This window comes from Pleurodeles waltl, chromosome 5, assembly GCF_031143425.1.
Source record: "Pleurodeles waltl isolate 20211129_DDA chromosome 5, aPleWal1.hap1.20221129, whole genome shotgun sequence".
NCBI classification, from domain to species: domain Eukaryota; kingdom Metazoa; phylum Chordata; class Amphibia; order Caudata; family Salamandridae; genus Pleurodeles; species Pleurodeles waltl.
Genome location: NC_090444.1, coordinates 1,362,680,582 through 1,362,700,570, shown reverse-complemented (window position 1 = coordinate 1,362,700,570; position 19,989 = coordinate 1,362,680,582).

Sequence of the window (19,989 nt, the reverse complement as noted above, 5' to 3'; positions counted from 1 at the left end):
TTTTCTTAGGGGCCAGCTGAACTAGGGTCCAAAATCTCAAGCTGCCCACATTGGAAATAAAGGACCAGTTTTGAATGGAAAAATGTGATGCTTCCATGCTGTGTTTTGGGATGTTTCCTGTTGCAGGCACTAGGTTTACCCACACAAGTTAGGTACCATTTTTATTGGAAGGCCTAGGGGAATGCTGGGTAGAAGGAAGTCAGTGGCTCCCCACAGATTCCAGAACTTTCAATTACAAAAATTTGAAGAAAATTTATTTTTTTAGTCAAAGTTCGCAAGGGATTCTGGGTAAAAAACATGTTGTGAGCCATGTAAGTCAGCCTACCCTGGATACCCCTAGGTGTCCAATTTTTTAAAATGTACAGGTTAGATAGGTTTTCCTGTGTGCCGGTTGAGCTAGGGTCCAAAATCTTGAGCTACCTACACTGGAAAAAAGGGAACAGTTTTTGGTGGAAAAATATGATGCTTCCATGTTGCATTTTGGGATGTTTCCTGTCATGGGCAATAGGCCTACCCACACAAGTGGGGTATCATTTTTATCAAGACACTTATGGGAGCATAGTATAGTAGAACATTTGATATAACCTATATGATTTTGCCTCATGTGCCTTTCAATTGAAAGCCAGTGTGTAAGAAAGATGACATTTTGAAACATACCCTCAACATCATACGCTTGTATGGATACCGACAAATCCGGAGATAAATAAATGACCACTACTCCTAATTCCCTTTTCAGATATGCATAGGTTTCCTTGATTCCCCTTTTTCACTCTGCCTATTTTGCTATAAGAATTGGTCTACACTTGGTCCTCCATGAAAAACCATTGGACCTCAGTTGTTGGCTCTGGATACCTTGGATTCATGGAGAACCTACAAACCCTACATATCTCTGTAACCAGAAGAGTCTAGTGGATGTAATGGTATATTGTTTTTGTCCATCAATCATCGTTACAGAAAGTTAGAGATGAAAATGTTGCCACGAATGCCTGTTTTTCCTACTGATTTTTAATATTTCTTTATTTCAACAGTCATTTTCCTAGGCAAAACCTTGAGGAATCTAAACATATGACCCCTTGCCTAATTCAGAATATTGTATACTTTTCAGAAAGCTATATCTTTTCTGGCTCTCCCATGGTTTCACACTGGTTTCTACCACAAACTGAAGGTAGGTTGATAGTCCAACAAATAGGGAAAATGGGCTCCATTTTAGAAAAATGTAAAAACTTTGGTAAAAAATTTATTTTTTGGATTTGGCTCTGCATGTTCCTGAAAGCTGGGAAGATGGTGTCTTTAGTACAGCTTCTGTTTGTGGATATAATATTTATGGAAAAAAGCCACTTTTACCTGGAGCACATTTTCCCTATTTTTATAAAAATAACTCAAAATGTTGCCATCTTTCGCCTATTTTCTTGGTCTCCTCCAAGGGAATCCACAAACCCTGGGTACCTTTGCAGTCCCCAGGATGTTTGAAAAAAAGGACGCAAAGTTGGCATGGATACCTTATGTGGAAATAAGTTATGGAGCCCTAAGTGCAAACAAAACTATGGCCCACATTACAACCCTGGCGGTCAATGTTAAAGTGGCATTAATATTGCCAACATGCCGGCTGTAAAAAAAAATGGATTTTGTCCCTGCTGTAACCGCCATCAAAGACCGCCACTTTAACACACCGACCACCAGGGTGGTAATGGCCGCTGGACTTCAGTCTCCAGTCTGGCGGTCATCACAATCCCACCCTCGGGATTATGACCCAGCCTACCGCCATGGTTTTCGTGCCAAACTTACTGCCACGAAAACCATGGCGGTAGGCACTACCACTCACACCCGCATGCACGCATTCCAAAACATAAACCCCCCCCCCACATAGACACAACATCCCCAGCCCCCTCTCCTGTTGGAGAACCCGACTTACCTGCTTACAGAGGGTCCTCCGGCTGAAGACGGTCCGTGGTGCTGCTGTTAGCAGCAGCGTCCACCAGCAAAACACTGCTAGGCCGTATTATTGCTCATGATACGGTCGGTGGTGTTTTGCGGGCGTGGGGGTGCTGCTGGCAGCAGCGCCAACTTACCGCCATCCACTGCCATGACCGTTAGCGGTGTTCCGCCAGCATTCTGGTGGTATAACATCAGCCGTCATGATAAGCGTAGATGGCTGGTAGCCACTGCTCTGGTATGTTGGTGGCCGTTGCTGTGGCGGTAGGTGGTAGTTACCGCCAATGTTGAAATGGGGGCCAATACATCCAGAAAAGGGCTCACCACTTGATGGGTGTGGGAATTGGGGGAAAAAGCTAAGGGGATAAGTTAGGATGACTTCTCACCTGCTGTGATAATCAGAATGAACCCTATAAGTCACTAAATTAACCTGAGCTGAATCCAATATGAGCTAGCATGTAGCAGACAAGCTTAACATAAGGCAATGTGTAAAGCATTTATGCTATACCAAAACAGCAATAAAGTCAAAACAGAACACAATAAATCAAACCAAATTAGAAAAATACAGTAAATTTTAATAAATAAAATGACACTCAAACAAAACAAACCCAACAAGGGTACCATAGATCCAAATTCTTAAAATAACCCTTTTAGAGGTCTAAAGCCTTCCTTTTAAATACTTATTTCACCTCTAAGGTAGACTCTAAATGCAAGGTGTGTGGCATTTAAAAAGTAGAGCATGTGTTTATAGGCTTTACATGTTCTGGCTGTAAAAAACCTCCCAAGTCCTTTTTCACTGTGGAAAGGTTGGCTCTCCTATAGAAAAACACTGGGTTACATTACAACACCTTATAATACATAAAGGCTCAAATTAATAGAAATATTATATCCAATCTGATAGTCAAATCAGATTTAAAATTATTGTTTTAAAGACACCACCTTTAGAAACTTGCCATTTTCCTGCCTAATGCCTATAGTAGCCTCTTCAGAGTGAATGCCTAAAAGTCACAGAGGAGCCTGCTTGGAGATGTGAATGGCTCACAGAAAAGGAAACAAAAGGTCTTTGGCAATGAGGAAGAGTGACCACCCTTGATAAGTTGGCCTGGGAAATGTGCCAACCAACTGCACAAGCATCAAAGGAGCACCCCCTGTAACAGGCAGCTGTAACTCACACCTAGGTCTGCCCTATCCTTTTCCAAGTATCATGATTGGCACCGATCCCAGTGGGAGAAACATGTACAAGAACTGGTTTGCTAAGTGAGGTCCTCATTTCCCTACAGAACCTGAGGGCTGCACACAGGAGAAGAAGGATTCTGTCCTGTTGGACATTGACAGAGCTGGGCACTGTGGGATTGTTTGGGGCTAATTCCCAAGAAAGCAAAATCTAAACGGGTAGAGTTGCCCCAGGGATCTTTTTTTCCTATTGGACAGGGAGCTATCTCCAGCCACAAGCCAGACATAAATGTGGCACCCACTGTAAAAAAATGTTGTTTTGTTTATATTTATTCACCCAAAAAGGAGAATAAGAAGTTTGGCTGCTCTTACTCCAAAAGCCTGGACTCCTTGTTTCATTTTCTTGAATTTGGAGTACAGATGAAATTGGCTGACGAAGAATGTATACATGTCCCAGCAGGAAAGCAGTTCTGCAGAGAGATCGGCTTAAGTCCCTGAAGCTCCTTGAAGACAATGCTAAGAAATTTAAAGGGAGTCCTCTGATTGACCGGGAACCAATGCAGCTCCTTCATTGCATCGGAGGCTGATGATTTTCTAGATTCAGAGACAGTTAGGCCGCTGCAGCTTGCACTCTGTGAAGTCTGTTTCGTAAATAGTCAGAGGTGCCTAAAAGAAGGGAGGTACAATAATTGAACCTACTTAAGATCACACTGCACACGATTAAGTGTTTTGTGTGACGCGGCATCATGGGACATATTGTTCGCTGCCCTTGCAGGAGTGAAAAACATGTCCCAGCTGCTTTCATGATGTGTGCTTCAAGGGACAGTTTGTTATAAAAAATGATTCCCAGATTATGGACCGACTCAGACAGGGTACGTTTGTCCTCTGCTGTCAAAGGCCAAAAGTTAGGAGGGAGACTTAGAGGAATTTTATTGGCTGAACAACAGAAAAAACAGTTTATTTACATTGAATTTGAGGGAGCTAGAGTTCATCCAGTTGGTAATGTCCTTTCCATAGTCATGAAGACCATTGATTGTCATCTGGTAATCACCAAATGGTGACAAACTCTAATGAGTATCATCTGCATAGTTGACTAATTTAAGGTTATGAGATTTAATGAGGGTCAGAAGTGTTCTTATATACAGATTAAACACAATTAGACTGAGGATGAGCCTTCTTCAGAACACCTCTGGGCTTCTGGAACAAAAAAGGACTTCCACTGCTGTTGAATCAATAGAGATAGACCCAATGGGCCTGCTTCAAACTCTACCCAGCACTTAGAAGTAGACTCCAAGGGTCGGTTGGCTGACCTCCTGTTAAACCTCCGATACCTCAAAGTAAGTAGAAGGCCACCTTTCTGAAGAGCCCAGCTTACCAGTTCTAAGTTGATCTGCTCTAGGCCATGCTGATGGCTTCTCCTGGAGTGAGACTTGACCACCCAAGTGGTGTGCGGAAGGTCCTGGGGCCTTTTAATAGGTGTCAGAGTCAACTACTCCTGTCTAACCCTAAAAAGCTGGTACCTAGAGACTTAGGGCCTGATTTAGATCTTTGAGATAAAGGTCCCACCATTGACTTTTTGGCTGGAAGCTCATCTGCCGCCATGACTGTTTGCCTGCGGGATTTAGATGTTGGTTGACCCATAGATGAAAGCCTGCATTTGAACCATCAGCTCTGCCAAGAAATACTTCCTGTGTCAATGGTGAGAGAAGAGAAAGGGGATGCCATCAATAACCCACACACCCTTCCCGCTCTGCAGTTTTGGATGTGCCACATTGCCAAAAAAAGTGGTGGTCTGACCTCCATATCTGAGTTGGTGGATTGGGGTGAAAGCTCACCTTTTTTCCCCCATTCCATTCCCATCTCTGACTGGACAACACCTGCTGTCACTGCTGCCACTGACCCATTGTGAAAACACAACCCTCCCACATTGCTGGACTCAAAGGTAGGGACACTGCATTGCCAGAGTACATTGGGTGGGCACTGCATGCCACAACACAGGACAACTGCAGGCACATACACGTCACAGTAATTTTTTAAAATCACTGTGACATGCGCATGTGGGGGCAGAAGTGGGTCAGACATGGATGGGGACACACTGGCACACAACACATATTGCTCACGTACACAACTGTCAGTAGGGTGACAGTATTGGTTGGCAAATGGATGCTGGCACCACAATGTTGGTACATTTGCACCTGTCAACTGTGTCCAGTTGTGCACATTGCCAGGGGACCTGTATTTGTCATGTTGTGCTGCAAGTTGTGTGTTTGAGTCAGTACATGTATTTGTGTATGCAATGGGATTGGCTGGTCTAGATGGAGGGAGCTGGAGTGGGTGATGTGGTTGTGTCTGCATATGTGTCACTTGCATGTGAGGCAGATGTTGTATCGCCATGTGACACATTCAGAGGGGTGTGATCATTGTGTGGCTGCCTGTTGTTGTGATGTATGCAGTTGTGTGTGATTGAGTGTGTTTATGAGTGTGTAGTTGTGGAGGATGTTGTGGTTGTGTCATGTGTGGGTGCAGTGTAAATATGTGTATGTCTGTTTTGGCATGGAAATATGTCAATGTGTGTTTTCAGCATGTGTGGTTTGTGTTGTGTCAGAATGGCAATGGGTTGCTGTGTTAATGTAGTGTGTTGTGTAGTGCGGGCTACACCTATAGCTGAGGGACAGTCTGTGTGTCACTTATCTCTCTTCCATAGTCACTGCCCCAAGGTTTAAATGAGGTCCTTAGAATTTTTGCCATACACCTCTGCCCCAGAATGGTCAATAGTATCTTTCTGCCCCACGGGGATGGATTGGATGTTTATCCCAAATGGGGAGCTTGCCCCATATGGGGAGCCTGCCATTAATCTGCCCCCCTGGGAGGTAAAAAGCCCATTAAACACTGGGTATTTTTCATTTGGCAGGCATTGAACTCTGGCATTGCCCACACCCCCATCCTCAGGTCTTTTCTGCCCCCCATGGCATAAAGGATGTTTGCCCTCAAGACAACAGGGAGTGCAGAAAGGCACCATTACAAACAAAAGGAGGAGGGGCTGCCTACCCTGGTATTGAGCCCTAACTCTACCCCAGAAGGGGCAATTGTGTTTTCCTTCCCCTTGGGGGTCAATAGGAAGTTTGTCCCCTTTAGAGATGTGAAAAAAACTGACTGAACGCCAGATATTTTGCAAAAGAAAGGGATGTGGGTATCACACTCTAAAATTAGCTCATACTTTTCTGCTGGAGGGGACAAACTAGTATATTCATCTCCCTGGAGGGCAAAGAGCGTGTTTACCCCAATTTGCCCCTGAGGGGCAGAAAGATCAATGGATATCAGGACTATTTTGTTTATAAAACAATGGGGTGGGTCTAGTCCATCTAGAGATTAGCACTGCCCCAAATACAGCATCTGTATCACTGACCTCTCAACAGATAGCTTTAGGGGCTTTTCTGGGGTGATCTATTGGCTCACCCACACAAGTGGGATACTATTGCATGAGAGGCGTGGGAACTCTGGGTGTTATGAGATTTTTAGATTCACACACATTCTGGAGCTTTTCTCCACATAAATATGAGGGAAATATGTTTACCATCAAAGTTGGAGGTTTGCTATGAATTCTGGGCAACAAATCCTGGTGAGAGCCATACATGTCATCCCACCCTGGATTCCCTCAGGGATCTAGTTTTCAAAAGTGTGCAGTTTTGCAAGTTTTCAATAGGTGCCATCTGAGATTGCACCCCAAATTCACAACTACCCACTATGCAAAAAAAGTCAGTTTTGAGTGGAAATATGTGATGTGCCCATGTTGCGCTTTTGGCCCTTTCCAGCTGGCACTAGGCCTACCCACACAAGTGAAAGACCATTTGAATTGAGAGACTTTGGGGAATGCTGGGTAGATGAAAGTTTGTGGCTCCTCGCAGATTCCAGAATTTGCCATCACAGAAAAGTGAGTAAAATGTGTTTTAATAAATTTTTAAGCTTTGCAAGGGCTAATGGGTCAAAACACCTGGTGAGAGCCAAGCAAGTTACCCCGTCCTGGATTTCCCAGGTGCCTAGTTTTAAAAATTGTGCTGTTTTGCTGGTGTTTCCTAGGTACAAACTAAGCTAGGGCCCAAAAACCACAGCTACCTGCTTTGCAAAAAATAGTCAATTACAAGTGGGAAAATTTGATTTGTCCATGTTAGGTTTTGGGCCCTTTCCCTACATGGGCACTAGGCCTGCTAACTCAACGGAGGTACCATTTTTATTGGACATTATGTGGAAATACAGAATGGTAGAACATTTGTTATCAACTTCTAATTTTTTTTGCATTTGTGCCTAGCAAATATAAGCCAATGTGTAAAAAAGTAGACCTTTTAAAAAATGCCCTCTGAATAACATGAGAGCCCATAAATCCAGAGATGTACAAAAAAACATTGCTCCTGAACTCTGTATCTTGTGCTCATTTTGGAAATGCATGGTTTTCCTTGATTCCCATTTTTTACAGTACATATTTCAAAATCTGAATTGTGCTATATACAGTAAAAAATGAAGAAAAAGCACATTGCACAGTGCAGCTCAGTTGTTGGTTCTGGGTACCTTGGGTTCTTGGAGAACCTACAAACCCTATAAATCCACACAGACAGAATGGAATAACAGGCATAATGGTATATTGCTATTGTAATTCAGCCATTGTGACAAACTCTTAAGGATGTAAAGGTTGCCACAAATGTCAATTTTTCCTACTCATTTTTCGATATTTCTTTATTCCATCAGTTAGTTTCTTCAGAAAAAAACCTTGAGGGATCAACACATGACTTCTTGCTGAATTCAGAAGTTTGTCTAATTTTCAGAAATCTATAGCTTTACTGGTTCACATATGGTTTTTACACTGGTTTCCACAACAAACCAGAAGTAGGTTGAAATTACAAAAAGTAGGAAAAATGGACTACCTCTTTGAAAAATGACCAAACTGTGGTAACACGTTGATTCACCTATGCATGTCACTAAATGTTGGAAAGATGGTGGCTTTAGCACCGCAAACCTTTTGTTGATGCCAATTTAGGAAAATCTTGGCACTTGTTTGGACACATTTTTCATATTTTTCCACAAAATCTAAAATGTAGCTATAGTTTGGCCATTTTCTCAGTCCCTGGACAGATATTTGCCATTATTCAGTAGAGAATAACACTTTAAATGTGGGAGTGCTTGCAAAGCTGCTCACAGTCTTCGTATGTTCTAAAGTACCCTCAAATCACAGACATCCCCCAAAGAGCTTGTCAGGCCAATAACTTCAGGATGCCAAAACAAAAATGGGGTCAGAAACACACTGCGTAGCATACAAGAAAATAATACACCCAAATGCATTGTAGTACATGCAGTGCATAATAATACTCATTATTTTGGAAAGTCTTTAGTATTCACCATTGTTGGCATAGCCACTAGTGGTCATCTCTAGACATGTGTTTCAGGGTATTTGTCCTTCTTCAGTAGAGTAACACTTTTTTTTTTTTGTGTTGTAATTATTTTATTACATTATCCACAAAAGAGAGAGAACAATACAGAAAGGGGGGTGAGTAAAAGTCATCCTTTGCAGGCTTATTCAACATTTTGTACAGAGAAGGAGATGGCATATATGTATACACATACTTAACTCTTATATCTATGCATTAGAAGAATAACTCAACTGGTGTTGACTATAATCTTAGTAACACACCCTCATCGTGTTCGCAGGAGGTAACAAGTATGAGGAAAGTCGAGGGGGCAGTGGTCAGAGTGGGGGGGTAGAGAGGGGAGGGGTGAGACTGGGGCAGATTGGGGAATCATGCAGGTCGTGCCACAAAACATTGTAGAATGTATTTGCTAACAGGCCGGCCATCTCAATGTTGGTAAAGTTGTACAGAGGGAACGAAGGGGTGTGCTATATAGAACGTGTCACTTTGGTATGAAAGTGCAGAGGGGGGAGGAGAGGGAAGTAGAGGGATATATCCGTGAGAGGCCAGAGGGGGGGGTCGAGGATCAGTAGGGAGAAAGAGAAAGGTAGGGAGGGGAGAGAGTGGGGAGAGGCGAGAGGAGGTAAGAGAGAGTGGGGGAGTGAGATAGGGGAGATAGAGCGGGAGAGGGGAGGGGAGGAGAGAGGGAAGGAAGCAATGAGGTGGGGGAGAAGAGAGGGGGAGGGAGGGAGAAAAAAGAAAGAGAAAAGGCAGAAAGAGAGAGAGGGAGATAGAGAGAGGGTCGCCCTGGAGCGTGGGGGTGTCTGCTGGGGATGAAGTACCTGACTTAAGTCATGTCATGGGTGGGGGGGAAGGAAACAGGGAGGGGTGTGGGGGGAGATGGGTATAGTGGAAAGAGTGAAGAATTAAGAGGGAGGACGGATGGGGTGCGAGTCATAATGTACAGGGGGGAGGAGAGGTGGGGAACAGCTATAGAGAACTACACGATGAGTGGATAAGGGCAATAGGATGTATGCATGCTTAGGTCATGATAATAGTGCAAGTGGAAGGGAGAGGGGGAGGCATTATGGGTGAGAATGGGCTCTGGGCCGCGAGTGGTGTTGTTGTGGGGTCAGACGACAAGTAATCAATGTTGCAGGGTTAATATTGACAGAGCAGTGTCTGCAGTGTTTATAGTGGTTGCGGCGGCAGAGGATCGGTAAGGAACAGGGCCCATACTCTAAGGAACATGTCTGCCTGGTATTGGAGGTTGTAAATGATCTTCTCACATGCAGCTATCCGGATCATCGCTGTTAACCACTCTCCCGTTGTGGGGGGGTCCATCGAGCGCCAATGGCGAAGGATACATATCTTTGCCGTTGCGAGTGCGGTATGCAGCAGCCTCTGTAAGGGACGTGGTAATACCGGAAGGGTGGCCATGTGTTGTGAGATGATAAGAGAGGGGAGTAGTCGTTCAGGCGAACCTCGCAAACCCCTCTGTCCAACGCCTCTAGCAGGTCCACCCAGTCTTCTGTGTCGAAGGGCCTCTGCAGTCGGGTTTGCCATTGTGAACGTAGAGATTCTGAAAGGGGTTGAGAGAATTTATGCATTGTAAGGACCTCATATAGGCCTGCCAAAACACCCTTATATTTCCCCCATGTTCGGATGCACTGCATCACTGGTGACGATTTTGAACCTTGGTGGGCTATGTTTGTGTTATGTTGAAGGCAGTGTTGGAGTTGCATGTACCGCCATTCTTGGTTTGGATGGAGACCCAAGCTCTCTTTCAGTGAGGCAAAAGTCCTAATCGCTCCGTCCTGTAGAATCTGGCCTAGATGTACTATACCTGCCTCTCTCCAGGACGGCCAAGTGAAGACCCTCCCTCCTATTCGCAATCCGTTGTTGTTCCACAGGAGTGCCTGGGTGTGCAACGAGGGATGGACTCCAACCAAGAAGTGGGCCCTTCTCCATGGCATTTGTGTCGCTCTTAATATCGGATTCGCGAGTATAAGGGAGGCTGTGTCAGTGCAGTATAGACTCTCTATACTGGCGCCATGGGGGAGCAGGGCTCTCTCAATTGCCACCCATTGGGGTGGTTCTTTCATGTTCGATGCTAACGTGGCTAAGGTCGACAGGTGTAAGGCTAGGGTGTTCTACTGAGGGTAGGCCCAGGCCTCCATATGAACGGCGTGCCAGAAGTTTGGTGGGGGCCAAGCGTGGTCGCATGGAGCCCCATACGAAGGCTCTGATCTCTGCGTCCACTGACTGGAGTAGCGGGAGGGGTATCTGGAGAGGAAGGAGGCCAAGAATGTAGGTAAAGCACTGCACAGTGACCATTCTCACCGCTTGTACTCTGCCCCACATGGAGAGGCCCGGATGGGACCATTTGTCGAAGTCTAGCCTCATGTGTGTGATCAGAGGGGTAAGATTATCCATCACCATGTGGTCCAGTCCTCTATTGACCAGAATTCCCAGATATTTAAGATGTTTTGGAGTCCATCTAAATGGATGTCCGTGTATGTCAGCTATCATTGTCATGCGTGAGAGGGGGAGGGCTTCATTTTTTTCCCAGTTCACTTGGTAGCGTGAGATGGGGGCAAAGGTCTCAATGGTCTCCAGTAGCGCAGGAAGGGAGCTCCAGATGTTTGCTATAATGAGTGGGATGTCGTCAGCATATAGGTAAATTTTGGAGATGTCGCCGGGTATGGTAAATCCCGTTATGGAAGGGGAGGTGCGAATAGTAGTCACGAGTGGCTCCATAGCTAGTAGGAATAAGAGAGGAGAAAGGGGGCATCCCTGACGGGTTCCTCTTCGAATGGGGAAGGGATCAGAGAGAAAGCCCCCACAGTTGACCTGCGCTGTTGGGTTATCGTACAGGAGGCGAACTTTGGAAATGAACTGATCTCCGAGTCCAAATCTTTCCAAGGTCGCAAATAGGTGTGGCCATTCGATGCGATCGAACACCTTCTCCGCATTAAGGGACAAAGCTAGGGCGGCTTCCGGCATGTTTCTAGATGTCCTTAGGGAGTGGCACAGGGTACGCAAATGGTTCCTAGAGGTACGGCCAGGCACAAAGCCCACCGGGGATTGATGTTTAAGTAAGGGCATGACTTTGTGTTGCCAGTTCGCTAAAACACTAACTAGGATCTTGATGTCTCCGTTTGGGAGGGAGATTGGCTGATAACTGCTACAGAGTAGAGGATCGCATCCGGGTTTCGGTATTACCGCTATTGTGGCAGTATTAGAGATCGTGCCTAGGGAGCCCGTCTGACAAGCTTCGTCTAGTGCTCCGGGAAGGATATCGAGTGCTTCATCCCCTGCCCATTTGTAAAATCCTGCTGGGAAACCGCCTTCACCCAGCGATTTGTGGTAGGGGAGGTCGGAGATAACCTGTGATATTTCCAGTTGGCTGATGTCTCCTTCTAGTAGGGCGCGTCCTTCCGCAGAGAGGGAGGGTAGTTCTATACCATTTAGGAAGGTGTCAATGCATTCAGGTGTAGTTGTCGACTCGGGGGTATAGAGGTGACTATAGTAAAATGCAAACTCATTGACTATGTCTTACGGGTGCGTGAGCGTTGTCCCGGAGCGGGCTGTCAGCACTGGTATGGCCATGGCTGCTGTTCTCTGATGAAGTTGGGCCGCTAATAGTCTCCCTGCTTTTTCCTCCTGCTCGTAGTGCCTGCCCTGTATACGTTGGAGAGCGTATTCGGCTTGTCTGGTGTGCAGGTCGTTGAGTGCCATGCGGGCGGCCTCCAGGCACCTGCGCATGGAGAGAGAGGGGTGGTCTGTGTATTGCCTCGTCAATTGATGGACCGATTCTTCCAAGTTCGCTTGTTGTATTATACTGTCCGGATTCGCCAGCGCTGCGTCCCTCATCATCTGTCACCTCACAGTCGCCTTTGCCGCCGCCCACAGGACCCTTCGCGAGTCAGTGGAGCCTTGGTTATTCTGGGCATATGTGGACATGTGGTCTTGTAATCTTACCTTGCCCTATGGAGAGCGGTATCAGTGGACTGCCAGTCTCCAGGGTTTACGACCGGGGCACGTTAGGCCCAGTTGGATCGCGATTTGCACCGGGGAGTGGTCCGATAAACCACCCTCCAGTATCCAGGCATCTGTGACCTGTGCCGCTAGGCCATGTGAGATAAGAAAGTAATCCAGGTGGGACTGGGTACCATGTACCGATGATAGGAAGGTATATTCCTCATCGGTTGGGTTTGCTATTCTCCAGTAATCTACCATACCATTGTCCTGCATCACATCTGATTGTAGAGCCCTGTCTCCACTGTTGGTCACATCTAAGGGGCCCATTCTGTCTGACAGTAGACGGTTGAGTCGCAGAAGTAACAGGCGCTTGGGGCCTGTGGGGGCATAGACGGATCCCACACATAAGGAGGAGTCTCCAAACTTGATCTTAACAAACAGATATCGGCCCTCTGTGTCTATCCATGTTTTAGAGACCGAGCAAGCAAATCAAATCAAATCAAATCATTAATATTTATAAAGCGCGCTACTCACCCGTGCGGGTCTCAAGGCGCTAGGGAAAAAAAAAAAAAAAGGGGGGGGGTTACTGCTGCTCGAAAAGCCAGGTTTTTAGGAGTCTCCGGAATGAGGAGTGGTCCTGGGTGGTCCTGAGGCTGGTGGGGAGGGAGTTCCAGGTCTTGGCTGCCAGGAAGGAGAAGGACCTCCCACCCGCCGTGGAGCGGCGGATGCAAGGGACGGCAGCGAGCGCGAGGCCCGAGGAACGGAGGAGACGGGTGGGGGCGTAGAAGCTGAGGCGACGGTTGAGGTAATCCGGTCCCTTGTTGTGGAGGGCTTTGTGTGCGTGGGTGAGAAGTCGGAAGGTGATCCTTTTGCTGACTGGGAGCCAATGCAGGTGTCTCAGGTGTGCGGAGATGTGGCTGTTGCGGGGTACGTCGAGGATGAGGCGGGCCGAGGCGTTTTGAATACGTTGCAGGCGTTTTTGGAGCTTGGCGGTGGTCCCAGCATAGAGGGTGTCGCCGTAGTCCAGGCGGCTCGTGACAAGGGCGTGGGTCACGGTTTTTCTAGTGTCGGCTGGGATCCAGCGGGAGATCTTGCGGAGCATGCGGAGGGTGAGGAAGCAGGCGGAGGACACAGCGTTGACTTGCTTGGTCATGGTGAGAAGAGGGTCCAAGATGAAGCCGAGGTTGCGGGCGTGGTTTGCGGGGGTCGATGCGGTGCCGAGGGCCGTGGGCCACCAGGAGTCGTCCCAAGCGGACGGGGTGTTGCCGAGGATGAGGACTTCCGTTTTGTCAGAGTTCAGCTTTAGGAGGCTGAGCCTCATCCAATCTGCGACGTCCTTCATGCCCTCTTGTAGGTTGGTCTTGGTGCTGGCGGGGTCCTTGGTGAGGGAGAGTATAAGTTGGGTGTCGTCGGCGTAGGAGGTGATGATGATGTCGTGCTTGCGTACGATGTCGGCGAGGGGGCTCATGTAGACATTGAAGAGTGTCGGGCTGAGTGATGAGCCTTGAGGTACGCCGCAGATGATCTCGGTGGGGTCTGAGCGAAACGGAGGGAGGGAGCAATATTTTTCTGTATCACTACAGCAACACCACATTTGCGTGGGGGATCCTTGTCTCTATCTCCAGAAGGAGGGCTGCAGCTGTATAACGCCATTCCCACCCAATCCCGGTGCAGTTTGGCGTATTCCTCCTTATTTAAGTGGGTCTCTTGTTGGAGGGCAATGTCTGCTCGTTTCGATTGGAGGTATGAGAGTATTTGTTTGCACTTGATGAAGTGGGTCAGGCCGTTTACGTTCCATGAGACAATCAGTAGGGGGTGGGAGTAAGCAGGGAGGATCCTGCCATATGTGTGCTGTTGTCTGGAGTTCGTCTGGGTATTGGTGGGGGGTAGTAGCTGTTTACAGGAGAGAGATGGAGAGGTTTAAGGATGCTTAAGGGGTCTGAACAGGGGATATATATAAGCTCTGGAGGGGGAGCAGGAGTGAGTATTCACGCTAGTGTAAGAGGGCAGACAGGGCGAAGGACGAGGACAAGGAGCGGGGGGACAGAGGAGTAGAGAATGCAAAGGTTGGGGGAGTCGCTGGTGATGGAGAACCCGAAACAGGGATGGTATCAAGCTACGACGATCAGAGAGCAGGATCAAGAGGGGGCGACCTGGGGAGAAAATAGGCAGAGAGAGAGAGAGAGAGAGAGAGAGGAATAGAGAGAACAGTAGTAAAGCAAAGTAGGAGGAGAAGAAGGGAAAGGGCGGAAAGGGGGTGAAGAGCTGGGGAAAGAAGGGGAGGGTTGTTCAGATAGATATACGAGCTAGTGGTAGCTGTGAGGGGGTAGAGAAAAGGGAGGAAAAGAAAGAAAAGAAAGATTTAGAGGGGAAGGGGAGGAATGAAAGGAGCTGAGGCAGAGGCGCTATAGCCCTGCTCTTCGGAGTCTGTAGTCTGCTGGTCTAGACCCATATCGGGAAGCTCCGTCCCAGCCAGCGGGCCCCACGACCAGGAAGGGCAGGTGCCCTTGGGGTAGCAAGGATGTCGTAACCCCTTTGTTCTGTTACCCTGCCTTCAACAGCGGTGTGCCACAGTAGAAGCCCTCATCTCCCTTTTACAGTGGGCGATGTCCTTTCTTCAGTTCTGGAGAGTAGGGAGAGGAAGAGGACATGAAGAGGGAAGTTGTGTCTTGTGTGACAGATCAATGTGGTGGCACGGAGGGGGGAGGGCATGAGAGGGGAGTGTTTCCTAGAAACCAAAAATAGTCCTGTCGAGGGTGGGGGCGATGCCCTCGTCTTTCGCCGTCGCTGAGAAACCATTGGCTGTTCTCCCGGTGGAAGGGGCTGCGAGGAGAAAGAAGGGATGGGTAGGTGGATATATATAGATATATATATGTGGGGCTGGTCTGAGCGTGGTGCGGGATAGCCAGGGGCAACGCAGGGATGTAAGCGAGAGCGCGAGGTGTCAGAGCACCAAAGCTGAATCAGTGGCTAGCATGTAGCCCAATAGAAATTTACTCAACATTCAGAACAAAATTAACAAGGATAACAGTGCACAGTGGTAGAACTTCACACAACACTCATCTGCCACTCGTCGTGGCTGTAGGTTCAGAACAGGTAGGTAGATACGGGGTTGGAAGAAGGATGCCTTTTCTTTTCCCAGCCTGCAAGGTATATGTCCTGTTCTGGTCTTTCCATCTCAGGTGGGGGCTGGGGGGGGCTTTAAGGGAGAGCAGGATTTTTCCCTGTCTGTCTCCTGGCTGTGTTTAACCACTGCGTGCAATATTTGGCCCCTGTTGTCATAGTTCTTAGAGTCTTTCAAGGTCTCTGCCTCTGTTGGAGATTTCTGAGGGGTTGTGGTCCAGACGTTCAGGAGTCGTTTCCATCGATGGTGGGTTCTGTGCTTGGGTGATCTGGGCCTGTGGTAGGGTCCGGCTGGCCATGTGCGGTCTGAGATGCTGTCCAGGTAAAGACCCAAGTCTGTTAGATCGTAGAAGTCCTTTGATACATTATTTTTTGTGATCCACATTCTTGCCGGTTCAAAGAGGCCGAACTTGATCTCTAGTTGTCGCAGGTGGGGCGAAGGGCTAGGAATGCCTTTCTGCGGTCACTGGTCCCTTTGGAGAAGTCGACCGTAAGATGTTCTTTACGAAAGACTGCGCGCCTGCCCCTTCAATCTCTTCTGGGAAGCCAAGGAAGCGGACATTGTCTCTGCGGCTTCTGTCTTCAAGATCGATAACCTTGCGGCGAAGGTATAAGAGTTCCTGGTCCCTGTCCGCAGTGAGCGTGGCTTGCGTCTCCACTACTGTTACCTGTTGCTCCAATGTGGCCACTCTTGACTGGAAACCCGCAATGTCTAGGCGCATTGACTTTGTCTCCTCCGTTAGGGAGATCATCCTGCTATCCATGCCCTCGAGCCTGTGGCCCACTGCTGATATCTCCTGCAGGATGTAGTCAATTGTTGCACCCTGTGGGGCGTCCGCCATGTCACTAGGTTGGTGAGTCATATGTTCCTGAGATGTCGAAGGCAGGGCTCTGTTCTGTCTCAGGGCTTCTGAGAAGAGCAACTGTCTTGCTGGTTTACCCAGGTGTTTGTTTGAAGGTTTGTTCCGTGGCATCCATGGGAGTGAGAGTGCTGTCGGAGCGTGGGCTTCTTGACGAGAGGTAACGTTGTTGCGTGGTCGATGGGTGGACGTTCCTTACGACGTCAGAGGGGTCACTGCCGTGGTCGCAGCGGGCTCCCCCGAGTCTCAATCAGCATGTCAGCAAGTGCGGCGGCAAATGTGCTTGTGCCCCTTGCAGTGGGACGAAATAGGGAGCGGGATGAGGAGGGCGGCGGATGCAGGGTAGTGCCCAAAGTATGGGGTTCTTCTCTCCGCAGTGTAGTAGAGCGCCGTTAGTTGACTTGCTATGTCTGTCGTTTCTCCCTTTTTGTAGTAGGGGTGACCATTTGCAGTCAGAGAGCGTCTGCGTAGGTTCCTCTCCTCACATCGTGCGAGAGAGGTCCTCTTGATTGGGAGGAGAGGAGGGGGTATTGTAGAGGGCTAGGATATAGTGACCTAGCCTAGGGTGGCGTAAGGTCCTTCAATGAGCAGCTTGTGGGTTCGAGAATGTCTATTTCCAGTGTTGCTGTTCTGCAGCTCCATGTGCCCACAGTTCAATTCCCTCATGAAGCGGTGTACGCAATGTACAATGGGGGCTTTGCCATGAGGTGGTCTCTCAGGGTTTAATGGGAGCTTTTGCCTGCTCCTTAGTTGGGTCCAGGTGGCCTTGTACCTCCCGCTGGTCTCTTCATGGCCCGGGCCGGGGTAGGTGGACTCCTGTTGAATTACTGGTGCCTCTTGGGATGGTTATGTCCTCAAGGGGAGAGAGGCTTGGGGGGGGCATCCATAGATCAGTAGGGTTTTTTGTTGCTTTATTTAATTTTCTTTGTGTTATTGGCTTTTTTTTCCCCCTTGAAATTTGGCCCCTAGGTCGGGTCTTTCCTGCGCCGGTCCTCTGTGACAATCAGTGCCTCTGCCGCACCCCTCTCCCACTCACTACCTCCTCTCCTAGCTGGCTCTGTTTCCGCTCGCCGACCTGAATATTTTACCAGAGGCCGCGGCTTCTCATCAGCGTGCAGGCCTCACCGTCCGATCCGGCCCCGTGTGAGGAGAGGATGAGGGCGGGGCTCTCGTGGCCCCGAACGAGCTAGCCGACGGCTGCCCTGGGGCCTCACAGGTCCTCCACAACTCCTCTGCGAGGGGGCATCGGTTGTCAGGACACCCTCCTGCCCGAACCAGGGCCTGCCGATGGCAGAGCTGTCCGTCTAGGCGGCCATATTGTTGCGTGGCCAGACCACGCCCCAGTAGAGTAACACTTTGGGGGTCATTCTGACCTCGGCGGTAAAAGTCGCTTACCGCCGGTCAGAAGGCCGCCATAACACCGCCGCGGCCACGGTAAACCGCCACGGTCATTCTGACCCGCAACTGGCAAACCGCCAAAAACCCGTCATCCTCAAAAATCCGCCACACCAAAGGTCAGCGAAAAAATTGCACTGACCAAACCTCCACCGTCATGCCAACAGAAATACGCCCATACCATTCCGACCCACAAATCCACGCGGCGGTCTTTCAAACGCGGTATTCCATTGGCGGTACACACCGCCGCGGTCAAAATACACACACCCATAGAAAACTCAGCCACATTGATCAGTTCGAAATACACACACCTGATACACATACTAACACCACTCCCACACACCCAACACAATATAAAACACACACCCACATCACCCACAAGCCCCTACGACCCGAAATCATTGACGAAGGTTAGAGACAGAGCACAGAATAGAGAATCCCACAACACAGAGGCACACAACACCATCACCCACACAGAATCCACGCACCAAACACCACACACCACCACACGCACCACACTCATCACCACAAACGCCACCCCACACCTCAACCACACCACCCCATGGCACCCCAAAGACACCCCAGGTTCAGTGACGCCGAACACAGGGTCATGGTGGAGGGAATAGTCCGTGTAGAGCCCCAGCTCTTCGGGGCACAGGTGCAGCACACCACCATTGCCAGGAAGATGGAGCAATGGCAAAGGATAGTGGACAGGGTTAACACGGTGGGACAACATCCACGCAATCGGGAGGACATCAGGAAGAGATGGAACGACCTACGGGGGAAGGTGCGTTCCATGGTATCAAGGCACAACATTGCAGTGCAGAAGACTGGCGGCGGACCCCCACCTACTCCCCCAGAATTTACCGCGTGGGAGGAGGAAGTCTTGCACATCCTGCATCCTGAGGGCCACGCAGGAGTAGGTGGAGGAATGGACTCTGGTAAGGCAAATCTTCACTACTGCTTCCCACCCCCACCCCACCTGCATGCCAAATCATATCCCCACCCTCACCCCCTCCCCCATCACACCAACCCCTAGCAAAAGGCTCACCATCACAACCCACCCATCCCAACACCAAGCCCTGCATGCGACCCCAAAGCATGGACACCCATCACCAAAGCATGCCCACTGCACACACACATCACCCCCACAAGCCACCCTCACAAAAGCCCCCACAAGGAAATGCCTGCACATGGGTACACGGACACCCACCCATCACACGAAATGCCACACACAGAAGAAATAACCATACCTTTATACCCCTGCAGGACCCGAACGCCACCACACCGCCACGGAGGGTCCAGAGATGTCCATCCCACCCCCAGAAGAGGCCCCCAGCGATGTCAGCAGCTCTGTCTCCCTGGAGCCAGACGACCAGCCCGGCCCATCGGGGACCTCTGGACAGTCGGTTCCCCACAGACAGCCACAGGCTACACCAGACCCAACCCCCTCTGGGAACACCAGCACAGCTCCCACCCAGCGGGCCCATGCCTGTGTCTCCAGGGCACGTAAATCTGCGGTGTGTCCACCACTACAGGGCACCCAGGTTGACCCACCACCGCAACAACAACAGGGACCTGGGGGCAGTGGTAGTGGGCACACCGTCCAGGGGACAGAGGCCCAGGAACACAGGGGAACTGGGAGGGCTGCTGTGCGACAGGGGGGGGACAGGCCCGGGGAACCGAGTCTCCAAGAGGCCCTCTCCTCCATCATGGGAGCACACCACCGCTCCCAGGAGACGATGGCGACGGTACTGGCCCGGTTCCAGGAGTTCCAGGAACTGCAGGAGGAACTGTACATGGGGTTCAGGGAGGAACTGAGGAACATCGGTTCTGCAATGGGGACCATCGTCCTGGCCCTTACCCAGATTGTCACCACATTGCGGGACCATGTGGCACCCCAAAGGGCCCCTGTCACTAGCCCAGGCCAGGAACAGCCTACCACCTCCGCCGGCGCTAGTGGACAGGAGGCCCCCACACAACGACAGGCCACCAGAACCCCACCTCCTGCAGAAGAAGAACCACCCCGCAAGCGGAACCTGAGATCTCACAAGAAGACAGAGTAGGATTGCAAGACCCCCACCAGCCTAAGATACCCCCTGATGTCATCCCACTGTCCCACATTG